The sequence below is a fragment of the Puma concolor genome, chromosome D2, assembly GCF_028749965.1.
Source record: "Puma concolor isolate L17-30 chromosome D2, mPumCon1.1.hap2, whole genome shotgun sequence".
NCBI classification, from domain to species: domain Eukaryota; kingdom Metazoa; phylum Chordata; class Mammalia; order Carnivora; family Felidae; genus Puma; species Puma concolor.
Window position 1 is genome coordinate 25,778,317 of NC_141677.1, and position 20,833 is coordinate 25,799,149.

Here is a 20,833-nt window from a genome sequence, read left to right on the forward strand (position 1 = left end):
CTAGAACTGAAAAGTTCTCAATCACTGCTCTTCCCAGTAAAGAAACATGGAGGAAAGAACAACTTTATGTGTTGCTGGGGGGAAGGAAGTAGAAGGCATGTATGTGAGGAAGAAATCTGAAAGAATCTTATTCCTAGAGCTACTTCCTGGGATATTTAATAAAATCTAGGGCACAAAAAAAAAAAAAAAAAAAAAAAAAAAAAAAGGAAAAGGAAAAGAATGAAAAATTCAATTTGAATCATAATGGTTAGAATACAAAGGACAAATACCATAAAAGTTCTCAGCACAATGTGTTTTAATGTGATCATCAAGATGTTACCATGATTCCTTGGTTTTACACAAATCCTCTGTTAGGAGGCCTTGAGAATTCACACAAGAAGAGCCCCACAACAGAAGAATGCTAAGAGGAGCTTAGAAAAGCTAATTCCTAATTAGTGACCACTGCATTAGATCCTAACCCCTTAGTTTTCATATCCTTCTGAGATGCTTTGTAAAGTCGTAGAAAATCCACTATCTTTTTTTGTTTGTTTGTTTGTTTGGTTTTTTTAGTAAGTTCTACGGCCAGCATGGGGTTGTGAATTCACAACCTGAAATCAAGAGTTACATGCTCTACCTATTAAGCCAGTCAGGTGCCCCCACCTTCTTTCTTATAGTATTCCCCTTACAGTGGCAAAGCTGTTCCCTGGGCCATCCTTTATTCAAGTCTCTTTCCTGCTTTGCTTCATTCATTTAGCTATAGGAGGAACAGAAAGCAGATGAGCCAGAGGCATCTGCCCTGTCTTCCTAGACACAAAGTATACTTAGTGACATTCTGCAGGTTTTATTACTAAGTAAGGAAATACTTCCCATTTAAAAAAGTATTTGATAATCTAAAAAACAAATCTACACATTCATTATTTTACTTAATCATAACAACTTCCAATGAAACTGGTACAAACTGATAGAGTTTAAAAGATATATAAACTCATAAGGTTTATAAAGTACATGTTATCTTACAACTAACCCAAGTGTTCTTTCTATCCAGGCAAAAATTCTAAACCAAAAGAAATGAACAGTGCCAGGAAGGGACAAAGAGATAGAGGGAGGGAGAGGGGGAAGGGAGGGGAGGGGGAGAGAGGGGGGGAGGGAGAGAGGGGGACAGGAAGTACAGGAGGGGGAGGGGGAGGCGGAGGGAGAGGGGAGGGAAAGGGGGAGGGAGAGGGGGAGGGAGAAGGAGAATCCCAAGCAGGCTCCACATTGGCAGCATATATCCCAATGCAGGGCTCAGACTCACAAACTCTGAGATCGTGACCTGAGCCAAAATGAAGAGTCACAATGGAGCCACCCACACGCCCCCAGAAATACTATTTCTAAAAAGCTTATTTGGAGCTCTTTAAAACAGATATAAATATGATTGGGAGTTTAGAGTTTTTCTTTTTTTAATTTTTTTTTTTTTAACGTTTATTTATTTTTGAGACAGAGAGAGACAGAGCATGAACAGGGGAGGGGCAGAGAGAGCGGGAGACACAGAATCTGAAACAGGCTCCAGGCTCTGAGCTGTCAGCACAGAGCCCAACACGGGGCTCGAACTCATGGATCGTGAGATCATGACCTCAGCCGAAGTCAGACACTTAACCAACTGAGCCACCCAGGCGCCCCTAGAGTTTTTCTAAAGGTTATTCAGATACAATTTAAGTATGTATTGCCAAGATAGGATATGTATTGCCCAGATGTAATGGCATAATTTTAGAGATGCTTAAGAGTTGACTACATATGCTACATGAACTCCATAAACTTAAAAAATTTGAAGAAATAATCTTTTGATGTTTTAGCTTTTTATTAAGCTAAATTCTCTATCTTTTATAGTGGGACCAGTTATATTTTCACATCATTAAGACATGAGAATGGGCAAATATTATTTCCTTCATCCCAGTGGAGTCTCCTTGTTTATAGGAAAAAAAAAATTAAGAACAAAAAAACTAGTTTATACTTTCAGTAACATTCTCTTTGAACAGATACATAACTCACTTTGATAACTGCTTAACAGATCTAGACAGCCCCAAAGGAAGAGGACAGCAATGAACATACCAAAGGAAAGGTATGTAAAAAATGGGACAAAGTAAAATGGGACAATCACTGAAACATAATACACTCAATATCTGCATTCTTTGAATGTCTAGATTATGAAACTCTTATTTTGGGAGAAACCCCTACCTTTTCAGGCAGTCTCTCACCTATAGAAACTGGAAAATGTCAATACATTTCCAGACTCCTTAGCAACTAAGTCTATCGTTCAGACAAATCTGCCCCAGAATTTGAATCTAAAGCCTGTAGGAAGAAGCAAAGGACAAGTAAAGTCAATGCTGGCAAGGGTACTGGAAGTAAAAGTATCTTTTTTTGTTGTTTTGTTTATTTTGGGGGAGAGAGAGAGAGAGAGAGAGAGAGAGAGAGAGAGAGAGAGAGAGAAAGAAAGCGAGAGCAGGGGAGGGGCAGAAAGAGAGGTAGACACAGAATCCAAGCTGTCAGAACAGAGCCCAACACAGGCTCGAACTCACGAGCTGTGAGATCATGACCTGGGCCAAAGTTGGGTGCTCAACTGACTGAGCCACCCAGGTATCCCAAGAAGTAGGAGTATCTTCATCTGCCTTTCAGAGGCAGTAATGTTCCAACATCAGAATAGTGACAATGTAATTTATTGTCCAAACTGGGACATTTCTGAGAGTGAAATGAACCATCAATTATTACCAAGAAAAACCAAGATGTATGGCTATATAAGCATTAATGGTATTGCTATAGTGCCTCTGTCCAGCACAGAACCACTTTTGTGATCTGATTTCCTGTCTATATTGGTTCCTGCACAGTCTGCAAGCATGGTCTCAGATCTTGCCAGGAACCTGTATTCCAAAGTTCTTTACTGAAGTCCTTTTTCTGCTTAAAATTGTCTTAGTTGGTTTCACTACTTTAACAAAGAACTGGTAAGAAGATCTACAGTGAACAGGTGACTATTTAGTATAATGGGGAGAATTAACTTTGGATGCTTTAAAGTTCCACTTGCTATTTAAAACCACTAAAGTAAGTATATTATAAAATTTATCTACCATATTTCTAGTTCCCTCTTATTTCAAGGAGATGAACTACATTCTCTACTATATTTTTCTACCATTGAGAAAAAGATACCATTGTCTCAATTTACAAGACAATGTAAAAAATACAAGATATAAAGGTTAAATGGAAAGATTTGTCTTTTCTGCAACTAGATGGAATGAAGGGAAAGGGCAGCTAATTAGTACTTATCCTCTGCTACCTCCCTAGTGCTTCTATTCTTAACTCCTTCCTCTTGGAAGTTGGGCCAAATATGCTTTAAAGCCTGTCTGAACAGTACACCAAGCACAGTGGTGCTGTGGACTCCTCTGTGACTCATTTTTACAGCTCTCCCTCAGGCTCTTGATATTCAAAGTATCATCACTTCTGCTATCCCGGTTTATTTTGAGGGGTAGAGGGAGGGTAGCCTCTCTGCCTCCTGGAGACACCTTGGTGGAAACTCACTTCAGCCTCTAATCAAAACAAAACAAACAACTCCAAAAAAGAAAAACAGAAAGAAAAAGTCATATAAACCTAGAATGCGTATGTCCTAATTTGTGCAGAAGCTTTAACAGTTCTTAAAATTAATAAGCAAGAGAAACTAGTAAGAGAACCAGCCACCCTAATGTTCCTGAAAGAAAGGTGCCTTTGGCCATATTTAACTAATGTGACTTTGGCACCCTCTCTGTCTCTTCTAAAATCCCTAAGAATAATTACCTTACACATATGATATTACCTTACCTATGATAATTACCTTACACCTATGATAACTTTCTCATATGAGAAAAATCATAATGCAGAGGAGTACAGAGGAAATACAATAGCAGGATAGTTTCTTCATCTGTCTAAAGAGGCAGTTGAATTTAAACTTCTTCTGGTTCCTTTTAACACAAATACTGTATGGCTCTACATTTAATCATTTCATACTAAAGTAAATTTTATAATTTAAAAACGCTTGTAATCTTTGTTTTAGTTTTAATTTTTTTAATGTTTATTTTTGAGAGAGAGAGAGAGAGAGAGAGCGAGCGAGCATGAGCAGGGGAGGGGAGAGAGAAGGAAATAGGCCCCAGGCTCTGAGCTGACAGCACAGAGCCCGATGCGGGGCTTGAACTCACAAGCCGTGAGTGACTATGGATTTTTATCTATATCCTTTTAAGTTTTTCAGTCTCTATATTAGTGAATTTGAAGCTAATCTTAATGAAAGCATATAGATTTAGAGTTCTTATATCTTCTTATTGAATTGACCATTTTAACATTGTAATGTTTCTCTAAATCTCTAGTAATAATTCTTACTTTGAGTATTTGTAGAATAGTTCTATAATTATATCAACTTTTAATGATGCCTTGGAATAGTTTACCTTTTTCCACTGTATTATTTTCAATCTCTTTTATATTTTAAGTATAGCTCTAATAAACAGCACAGAGTTGGGTTTTGTTTTTTATTTTGTCTGCCTATCGATGGATTTTAACTGAACTGCTTAATCCATTTCAATGTAATACAATGACTAGGATAAATGGGTGAAGGTCTACCATCTGATTATTTGTTACCTATTTGTCCCATCTGCTCTGTTTACTTCTTTTTTAATGTTTATTTATTTTTGAGAGAGAGAGAGAGAAAGAGAGAGACCGAGCAAGCAATGCAAAGGCAGAGAGAGCATTAAGACAGAGGATCTAAAGGGGGCTCTGGGCTGACAGTAGAGAACCCAATGTGGGACTCAAACTCATGAGACATGAAATCATGACCTGAGCAGAAGTTGGACACTCAACCAACTCAGCCACCCATGCGCCCCTCAGTTTACCTGTTTTTAAATGCATTTTCGATTAAACAGATGTTTTATTGTTCCATTTTTTTTCCTATTTTACTTCCTATTTTATTCACTTTTAAGGTATACAATTTTAATAACGATTTTGGTGTTTACTCTAATAGATTGAAAAAAATTCCTGAATTATTTTTACCTACCATAATTAGCAGTTTAATAATTTTAAAAATAATGCAACTTATAGCAGTTTAATCCCATTAACCTTCCTTGTCACCCACTGTGCTATTATCGTCATATGTTTTACTTTTATGATTTAAACTCTATAGATCACAGTAAATAGTTTCTTAAAGGCAATACTTTAAAATTTACCTACATTTTATATTTGTATTTACCTCAATTTTATATTTTATAAAATATCTTTATATTTATCTATAACTCCTCTGACACTCTTCATTCCTTCCTGCACTTACATGCCTTTATCTGGAATGATTTTCCTTCAGCCTGAATGCTGAAAGGGCTTTACAGTTAAGTTCTACCATGCTTTCAAGAAACTTAATTCCAATCCTTAAAACATCTTCCAGAATAAAAGGGGAGAGTATTTCTCAGCTCATCTTTTGAGTATGCATAACCTTCAGACAAAAAGCAACCCAACAACATATATAAGAGAAAAATTATCAGCCAATCTCAGGACTACAGATGCAAAAATTCCTGAAAAAAGTTAATGGCAATCTAAGGCCAACAATATGAAAAAAGATCATTCATTAGAACTGATTTGGGTTAACCCAAGAAATCTAGGGGTAGTACTCTTAGAAAATGTTATAAATGTCACTCAATATAGTACAATAGTGAGAGATGCACCATGTCTTCAACAGCAACAGTGGGTCTCATGGTCTGGGCATTGTCAGGCCCTCTTCCAAGAGACTGTAGGCATATGCCAGTCCTTGCTCTACCATAATAATGAAAAACCATGATTAAAAATCGCCAATATGTTGGAGGAGATGAAACAGGACTCTGTGAGGTATGCTCCTGAGACACTGGAGAAATATGATATAGAAAAGGGCATTGTGGCCCATATTAAGAAATATGGCTATTAAGAAATAGTGTAATAAGAATTCAACCCCACCTGGCACTACATTGTTGGGAGGAACTTTGGTAGTTACCTCACCCATGAAACCCAATACTTCATCTACTTCTATCAAGGCCAAATAGTCTTTCTTAAAACTGGTTAAAAGTATAGACTATTCTAGGGGCACCTGAGTGGCTCAGTCGGTTAAGCATCCAACTTCGGCTCAGGTCATGATCTCATAGTTCGTGAGTTTGAGCCCCGCGTCGGGCTCTGGGCTGACAGCTCAGAGCCTGGAGGCTGTTTCAGATTCTGTGTCTCCCTCTGTCTGCCCCTCCGCTGCTTGCACTCTGTCTCTGGCATTCTCTCAAAAATAAATAAACATTAAAAAAAATTAAAACAAAAAAGCATAGACTATTCTAGACCCAGTGATCCATCCAAAAACAAGGACCACAGCCTAAACTCCCAACACCAGTTCCTGAAATCTTCAACCTTGATTAAAGGAACACTTCAATCTTTGAAACTTTGTGTTGTTTTGTACAGGGCATTCTCTGTACTAATTTGTTGTAGCTATTAAAATATTAGCAAAATATCTTGTATTTATTTTCCATTCCATTCATCTCTGCCCGATGTTTTTTCTTCTAAAAATAAATTCCTTTCAAAAAATTAATAAATTTGTTGGAGGAAAACAGTATTACATATAATTTTTTTTAATACATGGAAAAATACAGTCAACAGATGCAGTATTCCATACAACTCAGCACATACTCATGATAAAAAGAATCGGGCAAAACGAAAAGAGAATTTCCTTAACTTGATAAAGAACATCTACAGCAAAGACCAACTTTAATGATGATAAAGAAGCCCACAATCACATCTATTCAATATAAAATGGTAGTCCAAAATTATTGAAAGAAAAAAGAGAAAAAGAAATATTAATAATACAAGAGACTAAAAAAGAAATACTGTCATTATTTGCAGATGGATATATCCTACATGTTGAAAGTTAAGAAAATTTTGTCAGGTTGTTAGATACAGAAGTAAAAATTTAATTTCATTTAATTAATTGCATCTATTAGAAAGTAAAAGTTTTTTTTAATTATTTTTTATTTTTTATTTTTAAAATTTTTTTTAACATTTATTTTTGAGACAGAGAGAGACAGAGCATGAACAGGGGAGGGTCAGAGAGAGGGAGACACAGAATCTGAAACAGGCTCCAGGCTCTGAGCTGTCAGCACAGAGCCCCACGCGGGGCTCGAACTCACGGACCGCGAGATCATGACCCGAGCCGAAGTTAGCCGCTCAACCGACTGAGCCACCCAGGCGCCCCTAAAAGTTTTTTTTTAAAATAAATGTTTATTCATTTTTGAGAGAGAGAACATGAACAGGGGAGAGGCAGAGAAAGAGGGGGTACAGAGGATCCGAAGCTGGCTCTGCACGGACAAGTCCAATGCAGGGCTTAAACTCACAAACCACAAGGTCATGACCTGAGCTGAAGTCGGATGCTCAACTGATTGAGCCACCCAGGAGCCCCAAGGTTTTTTTTTTGTTTGTTTGTTTTTTAATCCCAGTATAAACATACAGTGTTATAATAGTTTCAGGTGTACAATACAGAAATTCAATAATTCTATACATTACTCAGTGATCAAGGTAAGTGTGCTCTTAATCCCATTCACTTAGTTCACCCATCCCACCACCTGACTCCCCTCTGGTAACCATGCATTTGTTCACTATAGTTAAGAGTTTGTCTCTTGGTTTCTTTTTCCTTTGTTTCTTAAATTCCATACATGAGTGAAATCATGTGCAATGTGTCTTTCTCTGGCTGGTTTATTGTGATTAGCATTATACACTCTAAATCCATCCATATTGTTGCAAATGGCAAGATTTCATTCTTTTTATGGTTGAACAACATTCCATTGTATACATATATCACTTCTTTATCCATTCATCCATCAGTGCAACTTGGGCTGCTTCCCTGATTTGGCTACTGTAAAAAAATGCTGCAGTAAACACAAGAGTGTCTATACTTTTTCCAATTTATCTTTTTTGTTTTCTTTGGGTAAATACCCAGTAGTGTAATTACTGAATCATACGGTAATTCTATTTTTACTTTTTTGAAGGACCTCCATACTGTCTTACACAGTTGGCTATACCAGTTTGCATTCTCAACAGGGCAAGAGGGTTCCTTTTTCTCCACATCATAACCAACACTTGTTTATTGTGTTTTTGATTTTAGCCATTCTTACCAGTGTGAAGTGATATCTCATGGTTGTTTCGATTTGCATTTCCCTGATGATGAGTGATGCTGAGCATCTTTTCATGTGTCTATTGGCCATCTGGATGTCTTCTTTGGAGAAATCTCTGTTTATGTCTTCTCCCCATTTTTTAATTGGATTATATGGTTTTGGGTGTTGAGTTGTATAAATTTCTTACATATTTTGGATATTAACCCTTTATAAATATGTCATTTGCAAATATCTTCTCCCATTTTTTAGTTTTGCTAGTTATATCCTTTGCTGTGCAGAAGTTTTTTAATTGGATGTAGGCCCAATAATATGTTTTTGCTTTTGTTTCTCTTGCTTCAGGTGACACGTCTAGAAAAATGTTGTTATGGCCAGTGTCAGAGACATTGCTGTGTTTTAGATTTTATGGTTTCTGGTCTCATATTTAGGTCCTTAATGCATTTGGAATTTATTTTTGTGTATGGTGTGAGAAAGTGGTCAAGTTTCATTCTTTTGCATGCAGTTCTCCAGTTTTTCCAATACCATTTGTTGAAGAGACTTTTTCCCACTGCATATTCTTGCGTACTTTGTTAAGGGTTAATTGACCACATAATAAGTGTGGGTTTATTTCTGGGCTTCCTATTTCTGTCTCATTGATTGCTATGTCTATTTCTGTACCAGTACCATACTCTTTTGATTAATACAGATCTGTAATTAAAATGTGAAGTTCAGTGTTGCCTGGGTGGCTCAGCCAGTTAATCATCTGACTTTGGCTGAGGTCATGATCTCACAGTTCATGGGGCTGAACCTCGTGTCAGGCTCTGTGCTGGCAGTGCAGAGCCTGCTTGAGATCCTCTCTCTTTCCCACTCTGCCCCTCCCTAACTTGTGCTTTCTCTCTGTGAAGTTTTGAATTGTGATACCTCCAGTTTTGTTTTTCTTTTTCAAGACTGCTTTGGCTATTCAGGGTCTTTTGTGGTTCCATAAAAAGTTTAGGGTAGTTTTTTCTAGTTCTGTGAAAAATGCTATTGGTATAAGATAGGGATTACATTAAATCTATAGATTGTTTTAGATAGTATGGACATTTTAACAATATTTTTTCTTTCAACTCATGAGCATAAGGAATGTCTTTCCATCTGTGTGGACTTCAATTTCTTTCTTTAGTTTATTCATTTATTTTGAGGTGGGGGAAGAGAGAGAGAGCGAGAGAGAGAGAGCGAGAGCACGAGCAGTGGAGGGGCAGAGAGACAGGGAAAGAGAGGATCCAAAGTAGGCTCTGGGCTGACAGCAGAGAGCCCAATGAGGGACTCGAACTCACAAACCATTAGATCATGATCTGAGCTGAAGTCAGATGCTTAACCAACTGAGCCCCTTCAGACATCCCGGTCTTCAATTTCTTTTATCAGTGTTGTATGGTTTTCAGAATACAGGTCTCTCACCTCCTTGTTAAGTTTATTCCTAGACATTTTATTATTTTTAGTGCAACTATAAATGGGACTGTTGCTTAATTTCTCTTTTTGCCCTCTCCTTAGTAGTGTATAGACATGCAATGCATTTCTGTACATTGATTTTGTACCCTGAGACCTTACTGAATTCACTGTTCAGTTCTAGCAGTTTTTCGGTGAAGTCTTTAGGGTTTCCTATGTATATTACCATATCATCTGCAAATAGTTGAAAGTTTGACTTCTTCCTTACCAATATGGAAGGTATTCCTTGTCTGGTTGCTGTAGCCAGGACTTCCAGTAACATGTTGAATAAAACTGGTCAGAGTAGACATCTGTGTCTTGTTCCTGACCTTAGGGGAAAAGCTCAGTTTTTCGCCATTGAATATGAACTTAGCTGTGGGTATTTCATATATGGCTTTTATCATATTGAGGTATGTTCCCTCTAAACCTACTTTGTTGAGGGTTTTTTATCATGAGTAGATATTGTACTCTGTCATATGCTTTTACTGCATCTATTGAAATGATCATATGGTTTTTATCCTTTCTCTTGGTGATGTGCTGTATCATGTTGATTGATTTGCAAATAATGAACCATTCTTGCATCAGGAATAAATCCCACTTAATCAGAGTGAATGATTTTTTTTTAAATGTATTATTGGATTCAGTTTGCTAACGTTTTGTTGAGGATTTTTGCATCTCTGTTCGTTCATGAGAGTTACTGGCCTGTAGCTCTCTTTCTTTGTAGTTTTGGTATCCAGGGTAATGCTGGCTTTGCACAGTAAGTTTGGAAGCTTTCCTTCCTCTTCTAGTTTTTGGAATCATTTTTAAAGTAAAACTTTTTAAAGAAGCATTATTAAAATATCTAGAAATCATCAATATAAAAAGCTTCTGCACAGCAAAGGAAACAATCAACCAAACTAAAAGGCAGCCTATGGAATGGCAGAAGATCTATAAATGCCAATGACATATCTGATAAAGGGTTAGTATCTGAAATCTACAAAGGACTTATCAAACTCAACAACCCCCTTCCCAAAAAAACCAAATAACCCAGTTGAAAAATGGGCAGAAGACATGAATAGACACTTTTTCAAGGAAGACATCCAGATGGCTAACAGACTCATGAAAAGGTGCTCAACATCACTCATCATCAGAGAAATACAAATCAAAACCATGATGAGATATCACTTCACACCTATCAGAACAGCTAAAATTAACAACACAAGAAACAACAGGTGTTGGTGAGGATGTGGAGGAAGGGGAAACCCTCTTGCACTTTTGGTGGGAATGCCAACTGGTATAGCTACTTTGGAGAACAGTATGGAAATTCCTCAAAAAACTAAAAATAGAACTGCCCTACAATCCAGCAACTACACTATTAGCTATTTACCCAGAGGATACAAAAATACAGATTTGAAGGGGTTCATGCACCTCAATGTTTATAGCATTTTCAACAATAGACAAACTATGGAAAGAACCCAAATATCCATCGACAAATGAATAAGGAAGATGTAGTATACACATACAATGGAATATTACTCAACCATCAAAAAGAATAAAATCTTGCCATTTGCAATGACGTGGATGGAACTAGAAGGTATGATGCTAAGCAAGGTAAGTCAAACAGAGAAAGACAAATACCATATGATTTTACTTATATGTGGAATTTAAGAAACAAATAAGATGATCATATGGGAAGTGGGGGGCGGGAGGGGAGAAAGGGAAACAAACCACAAGACACACTTACCACAGAGAGTAAGCTGTGGTTAAGGAGGTGGGCGGGGGATAGGTTAGATAGGTGATGGGCATTAAGGAGGGCACTTGTGATGAGCACTAGGTGCTTCAATTCAAAATGGGCTTTAATCCCTGTAAGGCCTAGTTTATTCAAGTATACTTTTAGAGCTATCTTCCCTAAATAGGGGTGATTTTCGCTAACCAGAGGACATTTGGCAATATATGGAGTTACTTTTGATTGTCACAGTGGGTCCTGGCATCTATTGAGTCTACAGGCCAGCGATGCTTCCAAACATCCTTCAGTTCACAGGACAATTCCTGACAACAAAGAATTACCTGGTTCAAACTGTCAACAGTAGTAAAACTGAGAAACCCTGATGTAGAGTACAGCTCCTTGAGGTTTTAGCATAAAACCAGAGAGGTTTGTTTAGCAAACAGCTCTGTCCTTAGAGGTCCTGAACTCCAACTTTTGTCTCCCTAGTCCAGTAAGCATGTCAAAACAACTGCTTAGCTTCTCAACCTCTCAGTGGCCTTTTCTGGAATCTGTACACCATCAGGGGGAAAGAAGGTCTCAAATGTCCTTCTCAGTGGACTGGTTTTCTTTTCACCCCAGAGCTTTGGCTCTGTAATTCTTCACAGCCTTGGAGACTGTGATATCTTATAAGATAAGCTCTTTATTTTTATTTTGTTTCATCTTTTACAGTTGTTTTCAATAGTAGAGTTGATTCAAAATACCTTCCCTACTTGACAAGATTCTAAATGTATATGTGAGAACAAAAGGACAAGAAGCAGCACAATATTTTGTCCCACCAGATACCAAGTCATGTGATAAAGCCATAGTAACAAAACAGTATGAGAAAAAAAGACACAAAAGAAAGGAAAAAAATTTAAAATAAAACCAAAAACCTTCAAAGAACTAAAAAAAAAAAAAAAAACAAATAAAAAATAAACTTCCAAAAAAAAATCCCCAAACCCCAAGCAAAACCACAGTAATGAAGTTTGTATGATATAAGAATAGTAATATGGGGGACTAACAGAGGAAAAAAAGAAAAAGCCTTCAAATAAAGCCAAACATATATGGATACAAATGACAAAAGCAGGCATCAAGATTGACAGGAAAAGAATGGACTCCATCTTGCTGAGACAAGTGATTAACCAAAATGAAATTTTAGTAGTACCTAACAGCAGATGCAGTCACTTCCATAACAATGAATACAAGTGTACATCAGTAAAAAGCAAAACAAAGAAAACCCATACAATGCAATGGCAAAAGATATGGACATTTTACTGAAGATGATACATTAAGATGGCAAATAAGCACATTAAAAGATGTTCGACGTCATTAGCCATTAGAGAAATACAAACTAAAACAGAGTGAGATACTTCATACACACCAGAATGGCTAATATAAAAGTACACTGATGACTTCAAATACTGGCAAGGATGAAAAAAACTAAATCACTCATACATTACTGATAATAAAAAATGGTATAGCCACTCAGGGTAAGAATATGGTAATTTCTTACAAAACTAAACATATGCTTGCCATATGACTCCCAACTGCATTCTCAGGCACTGATACCCCCAAAAAGATAACTTATATTAACACAAAAATCTGTACGTGAATGTTCACAGCAGCTTTACTCCTAAGAGTAAATAACCAGACACCATCCAAATGTCCTTCAACAGATGAATGATTAAATAAACTGGGTACATCTATGCCATGGGAATATTACTCAACAATAAATTGGAACAAATTATTGAGGCCCACAGCTGTAATGAAACTTAAGGGAATTATGCTGAGTGAAAAAGGCATTCTCAAAAAGATACAGTATCACTCCATTTATACAATAATCTTAAAAGACAAAATTATAATAATGGAAAAAAGAGGGGCGCCTGGATGGCTCAGTCAGTTAAGCGTCCAACTTCAGTTCAAGTCATGATTTCACTGTTCGTGAGTTCAAGCCCCACACCAGGCTCTGTGCTAACAGCTCAGGGCCTGAAGCCTACTTTGGATCCTGTGTCTCCCTCTCTCTTTGCCCCTCCTATGCTCATGCTCTGTCTCTCTCTCTCTCTCTCAAAAATAAATAAACATTAAAAAAAATAATAAAATAAAAAAAGACGGAAAATAGATTAGTGTTGTCCAGGGGTTGGGGAGAGGGGTCATCATGGCTATAAAAGCATGAACGTGGGACCCTTGCAATGGTACTTCCCTGAATCTTGACTGTGGCGGTAGTCATAGGAATCTACACAAGTGATGAAATTGCATACAACACTAACACACACACACACACACACACACACACACACACACACACACACGAAATTTGAAAAAGTTGGCAACTGTATCAATGTCAATTTGCTGACTGTGATATTATACTACAACAGCTATATAACATGCTACTACTGGAGAAACTATATTCGCACTGATAAACATTATACTTCATAAGGTACATAATTGGTTCTGGAGTGTTATTTTTAAAAATATTTTTTTTGGTAATTTTTTTAATGTTTATTTGTTTTGAGAGAGAGAGCGTGCACACATGCATCAGTGGGGAGGGGCAGAGAGGGGAGAGAGAGATTCCCAAGCAGACTCTGTGCTGTCAGTGCAGAGCCTGAGAAGATTATGATCTGAGCCAAAATCAAGAGTCAGAGGCTTAACTGACTAAGCCACCCAGGCACCCCAGAGTGTTATTGTTTTTAAAGTAAACATAAACTATTTTTAACTCTGAATTATGTAGAACATAGGTAATATGGGGGAAAAAAGACCATAAAATAAAAATGAGGTGAGTAAAATAACAACATAACAGAAAAAGGAGATATGGTATGCCAGGATAAGATTACTGAGTAGTACAGAATTCATACTATTGTCTTCAAATCAAGACATTATTTTTTAAAAATGTTTATTGAGTTTGAGAGAGAGAGAGAGAGAGAGAGAAGAGAGCATGTGCGAATGAGGAAGGAGCAGAGAGAGACGGAGAATCCCAAGCAGACTCCACACAATTCAGCACACAGCCTGATACAGAGCTCAATCTAACCAACCACGAGATCATGACCTGAGCTGAAACCAAGAGTCGGACACTTAATCGACTAAGCCACCCAGCTGCTCCAAGACATTTATTGTTAATGGAACAGAATTGAGAATCCAAATATAGAGCAAGTCATATGTATCAACTGATTTTCAATAAATATTCCAAAGAAATTCAATGGAAAAATGATAGGTCTTTTCAATAAATGGTACTGGAGCAATTAGACATTCATATGCCAAGAACAGAAAAATGTCTACCTTTCTCTTGTACCATACACAAAATTAGGGGCACCTAGTTGGCTCGGTTAGTAGAGTGAGTGACTCTTGCTCTCAGGGTTGTGAGTTTGAGCCCCATGCTGAGTGTTGAGATTACTTAAAAACAAAATCTCTGAAAAAATAAATTAGACTTCATCTAACATAAAACATCTGCTCTCTGCAAGAAATTAAGAAAATGAAAAGGATATAATTAAAAAAAAATCAAAATAGACATAGAATACTAACAGGTCTTTTCAAACTCAGTTAAGACAACTCAACAACAAAAATATGCAAAATCAGTAATTCAAAACTGTCAAGTCATGAAAAACGAGGTAAGGCTAAGTGTCCATTTGTTTATTAGGCTGCTATAACAAAAATACTGTACTCTTGGTAAGCTTTAAAGCAACAGAAATAAACCCATGCATATATGGGCCAATTAATTTATGACAAAAGAGCTAAAAATATACAACAAGGAAAGGACAGTCTCTGCAGTAAATGGTGTTGGGAAAATTGGTCACATGCAAAAGAATGAAACTGGACCATGCCTTTCTACCATACACAAAAATAACTCAAAGTGGATCAAAAACTTGAATGTAAGACCTGAAACCATAACTTCTAACATAGGCAAAAATCTCCTTGACACAGATCTTGGAGATGATTTTTTGAGTGTGGTATCAAAAGCAAAAGCAACAAAAGCAAAAATAAACAAGTGGTACTATATAAAACTAAAAAGCTTCTGGGGGCGCCTGGGTGGCTCAGTTGGTTAAGCATCTGACTCTTGGTTTTGGCTCAGGTCATGGTCTCATGGTTTCATGGGTTTGAGCTCCACGTCAGGCTCTGAGCTGGCAGTGCAGAACTTGTTTGGCACCCTCTCTCTCTCCCTTCTCTCTCTGCTCCTCCCCCACTCATGCTGTCTCTGTCTCTCTCAAAAATAAATAAATAAACCTAAAAAAAAATGTAAAAAGCTTCTGTTCAGCAAAAAACAACCATTACCAAAACGAAAAGACAACATACTATGTGGGAGAAAATATCTGCAAATCATATATCTGATATGGGGCTAATATCCAAACCCATACAATTCAATAGGAAAACACCAAAACAAAACAAAAAACCCCCAATACATTAAAAAACAAAAAACTCCCAACCAAGATCAGAACAGACATCTTTCTAAAGGAGACAAACAGATGGCCAACAAGTACATAAAAAGATGCCCTACACCATTAACAGGGAAGCACAAACCAAAACCACAGTGAGATAGTACCTCATGCCTATGAGAATGATTATTATCAAAAAGACTAGAAATAACAAGCGTTGGTGAGGATGTGGAGAAAAAGCATGAATTGTATACTATTTGTGGGGATGTAATTTCTGTAGCCACTACGAAAAGCAGTATGGAGGTTCCTCAAAACATTAAAAACAGAACTACCATATGATCCAGCAATTCGACTTTCGGGTTATTTCTCTGAAGAAAAATACTAGCTTGAGAAGATATATGTAACCCTTGTTCACGGCAGCATTATTTACAACAGCTAAGATACAGAAAAAACCTGTGTCCACTGATGGATGAATAAAGAAACTGTAGTGTATATACGTGTATATACACAAACACACACACAATGGAATATTATTTGGCCATAAAGAATAAAATCCTGCCATTTGCAACAACTTGGACAGATCTCAAGGTCATTATGGTAAGTAAGAAAAAAGACAAAGTTTGTATATTCTCTTATACGGAATCTAAAAAAAATCCAACAAGACCACATACACAATGAAAAGATTGGTGAATGACAGATGTAGGAGTGAAGGGTGGGAAAAATGGGTGAACTGTTTTTGGTTTTGCTTTTAGTTTAAATAAACTGATAAATAGGGGTGCCTGGGTGGCTTGGTTGGTCAGGCGACTGACTTCAGTTCAGGTCATGATCTCATGGTTTGTGAGTTTAAGCCCCGTGTTGGGCTCTGTGCTGACAGCTCAGAGCCTGGAGCCTGTTTCAGATTCTGTGTCTCCCTCTCTTCTCTGCCCCTCCCCTGCTAGTTCGTTCTCTCTCTCTCTCTCTCTCTCTCTCTCTCTCTCAAAAATAAAGAAACATTAAAGAAATTTTTTAAAATAAATAAATAAATTGATAAATAAGTCACAGAAATTTATTTCTCACTCCTCAGGAGGCTGAAGAGTCCAAGATCAAGATGTGGACAGATTCAGTGTGTGAAGGCCTACTCCTGTTCAAAGATGGTGCCTTTTTACTATGTGGTGAAGGAGGAAGGGAGCTTCTCAGGGCTGTTTTTATAAGAGCATTAACCCCAGTCAATAGGATGGAGGCTAACCTAAAACCTAATTACCTCTGAAAGGCTCCACCTCCTACCATCACTCTAGAGGTCAGGATTTCAAAATATGAATCTTGGGGGATACACACATTTAGTCCATAACTCTGAAAAAAACTGTCAAAAACCAGAGGAGACTGGGGAAACTTGACAACTAAATGCAATGCAGTATCCTGGACTAAAACACAGATAGGACATCAATGTAAAAACTGGTGAAATCTAAACAAAGTCAGTTAGCAATAATGTATCAATGTCATCTTTGTTATTTTAATGTTTATTCATTTTTTAAAGACAGGGAGAGACAGAGCACAAGCAGGGGTGGTGTGGAGAGAGAGGGGCACACAGTATACGAAGCAGGCTCCAGGCTCTGGGCTGTCAGCACAGAGCCCCACGCGGGGCTCTAATTCACAAACCATGAGAGATCATGACCTGAGCTGAAGTCGCATGCTAAACTGAATGAGCCACCAAGAGCCCCTCAAAGTCATTTCTTAATTTTGACAAACATATCATGGTATTGTCAGATGTTAACAATGAGGGAAATTGAGTGAGGGGTATAAGGTAAAATTATTTTTCCTGGGGTGCCTGGATGGTTCAGTGGGTTAAGCATTCACATTTCAGCTCAGGTCATAATCTCATGGCTTGGCTTCTGAGTTCAGACTCCACGTTGGGTTCTGTGCTGACAGTTCAGAGCCTGAAGCCTGCTTCAGATTCTGTGTCTCCCCCTCTCTCTCTTCCCTCACCCGCTCACATACTCTGTCTCTCAATAAATAAATAAATATTTAAAAATTTTTAATAAAATAAAAAAAAGAACATTATTTTTCCTAACTTACAACTTCTCTACCACTTTAAATTACTAAAATATAAAAAGTTTATTTCAAAAATAACAAAGTGGAGCACCTGGGTGGCTCAGTTGGTTAAGGGTCTGACTTTAGCTCAGCTTATGATCTCACTGTTTCTGAGTTCAGGCCCCATGTGGGGCTCCATGCTGACAGCTCAGAGCCTGGAGCCTGCTTTGGATTCTGTGTCTCCCTCTCCCTGTCTCTCTGCCCCTCCCCCACTCACACTCTGTCTCTGTCTCTCTCTTTCCCTCTCTCAACAAAAACAAAAACAAAACTTAAAAAAACAAACAAGGAACACAATATTTTCTGATCTCCCTAGACATTTTACTACCGCCTTAAATTTAAGGTCACTACCATGTCTAAAATCAATCCATTTTTGTTCTGGCCTAATAATTAACCTAGAACAACGATAGTATGATGCAGCAATACAACTGTCTAGTGTTAACTGGATCTTATGAACACCTGCTGTAATTGTGTTTTCCTGAATAGGAAGAAAAAGACTGAAAGAGTCAGATTTGGCAATAAAATTAAAGACACCGAGACTTGAAATTTGTACTGGATATCCCTCAAAGATCCATTTGGCTTATCTATATTTGAATTGAACTGAGTCAATACACACTTAAGTCTGCAAAGTTTCTGTTAACTTAATTCCACATCAAAGTGTCTTAATATGGTCTAGCCCTATAAAGAAAAGTTTGCCAACCTCTGTTCTAATATATATTTGATGAAGCAGGCCAATTACACTAAAACAAGTACAGATATTTTAGGAAATTGCATACTGCAAGCAACTATATACCAGCTTTATCCTTGTATTTTTCTCTAAACCCTTTCTCATTCTTAGACAAAGGATTAAAAAAAATATGAGTAATCAGAAAATAGAATCCCAACTAAACTTATTAGGAAATAAGACTTGCAGGGTGGCTCAATCGGTTAAGCATCCAACTCTTGGTTTCAGCTTAGGTCATGATCTCACAGTTTGTGGGACTGAGCCTTGCATTGGGTTCTGTGCTGACAGCATGGAGCCTGCGTGGGATTCTCTCTCTCTCTCCCTCTACCTCTGTTCCATGTATGTTCTTTCTCTCAAAAAAACCCACAAAAACAAAAACAAAACAAAACAAAAAAAACCACTTGCAGTCTGATGTAATCCCAGTAATTTATTTTTGCTTTTGTTTCCCTTGCCTGAGGGGAACTATCCAAAAAAAATGTTACTACGGCCAATGTCAAAGAGATTATTACCTATGTTTCCTTTCAGGAGTTTTATGGCTTAAGGTCTTACATTTAGCTCTTTAATACATTGAGTTTATTTTTGTGTATGATGTAAGAAAGTGGTCCAGTTTCATCCTTTTCATGTAGCTGCCAAGTTTTCCCAACACCATTTATTGATGAGACTTATCCTCTGTCCATTGTATATTCTTGTCTCTTTTGTCATAGATTAATTGACCATATGAACATGGTAATGTAAACTGGTGCAGCCACCAACGAAAACAGGATGCAGGTTCCTCAAAAAATTAAAAACAGAAATACTATAAAATCCATTAATTCCACTGCTGGATATTTCAACCACCTCAAAAAAAAAAAAAAAGCGCACTAAAAAAAAAAAAGAAAAAAGATACATGCATCCCTATGTCTTACAGCATTATTTACAACAGCCAAGATTTGAAAATTACCTAAGTGACCACTGATACAAGAATGGATGAAGAAAACGTGGTATACACACACACGCGCGCGCACCCACAGGAATATTATTCAGCCATAAAAAAAAAAACCTTGCCAATCTTGACAACATGGATGGACCTAGAGGATCTTATGCTAGGGGAAATAAGTCATAAAGACAACTACCATATTATTTCACTCATATGTGGAATCTAAAAAACAAAACAAACAAAAACAGACTCATAAATACAGAGAACAAATGGGTGGTTGCCAGAGGAGAAGGGGGTGGGGTAATGGACAAAATAGGTGAGGGGGATTAAGAAGTACAAACTTCTAGTTATAAAATACTAAGTCATGGGGATGGAAAGTACACATAGGGAATACAGTCAATAAAAATTGTAATGTAACTTTATGGTAACAGAAGGTAACTACACTTACTGTGGTAAGCATTACATAATGTGAAAAATTGTTGGATCACTAGGTTGTGTACCTGAAACTCCTAACACTGTATGTCAACTATAGGTCAATAAAAAAGTAATAAAAGTAAATTAAAAATTAAAAGAAATAAAACTTGCATATACATAGGATGAGAAGATAATAGAAGAATTAAGAAATAACATTCTAGGCTGATTTAATGACTGGAGTTGAAGCAGGAAAAAAAAGGGTATATATTTACAAATTACAAATTTTAACTTAATATATGGCCTAATGATGTACCGCTGAGTTTGGCTGGTGATTTCACTAGTTTTTCTACTGTCATTAATAGAGCATAAACATACATACATACTATATTAAGCATAAGTATTTTATCAATATGTATAGTTTTTATCTCTGCCGTACTTTGATCAGTATCTCAATTCTCTCTCTCTTGAATGGAAAATCTAAAACTATAAAATATTTAAAGGAAAACAAAGGAAGAAAACTTCATGACACGAGTTAAGCACAGTTCTTAGACATGATACCAAATTTCTGATCAATTAAAAACAAAAATCTGGTAAACTGGACTTCACAAAAATTAAAACCTGTTGCTGCAAACCAGGAGAAAATATTTGTAAGTCACATATCTGAAAAGGGACTTCCATCCAAAGGTTTTAAAAGAAAACAACTCTCTCAACTCTCAAAATATTTTAAAGTTTATTTATATTTGAAAGAGAGCACAAGTGGGGGAGGAGTAGAGACAGAGGAAGACCCAGAATCCAGAGCAGGCTCCTAGTTGCTAGCGCAGAGCCCAACGTGGGGCTCGAACCCACAAACCATGAGATCATGACCTGAGCTGAAACTGGACGCTCAACTGACTGAGCCACCCATGTGCCCCCCCAAATAAAAATTTTTTAATGGGCAAATGATTTGAACAGAGACTTCTCCAAAGAAAATAGACAGTACATAAGCCAATTAATAGACCTCAACACCCATTATTACTATAAGGTAAAAACAAATTAAACCACAATGATAGACCACTGTAC

General features: G+C 37.2%; 1 protein-coding gene and 1 pseudogene across 4 annotated transcripts in view; one reads left to right on the plus strand and one right to left on the minus strand.

The window, feature by feature from the left end:
- The window catches only part of JMJD1C (jumonji domain containing 1C), a 267,089-nt gene that overhangs the window by 150,742 nt on the left and 95,514 nt on the right, over window positions 1–20,833 (minus strand). The window lies entirely within an intron of this gene.
- Window positions 5,564–6,049, plus strand: LOC112854517 (dynein light chain 1, cytoplasmic pseudogene; annotated as a pseudogene).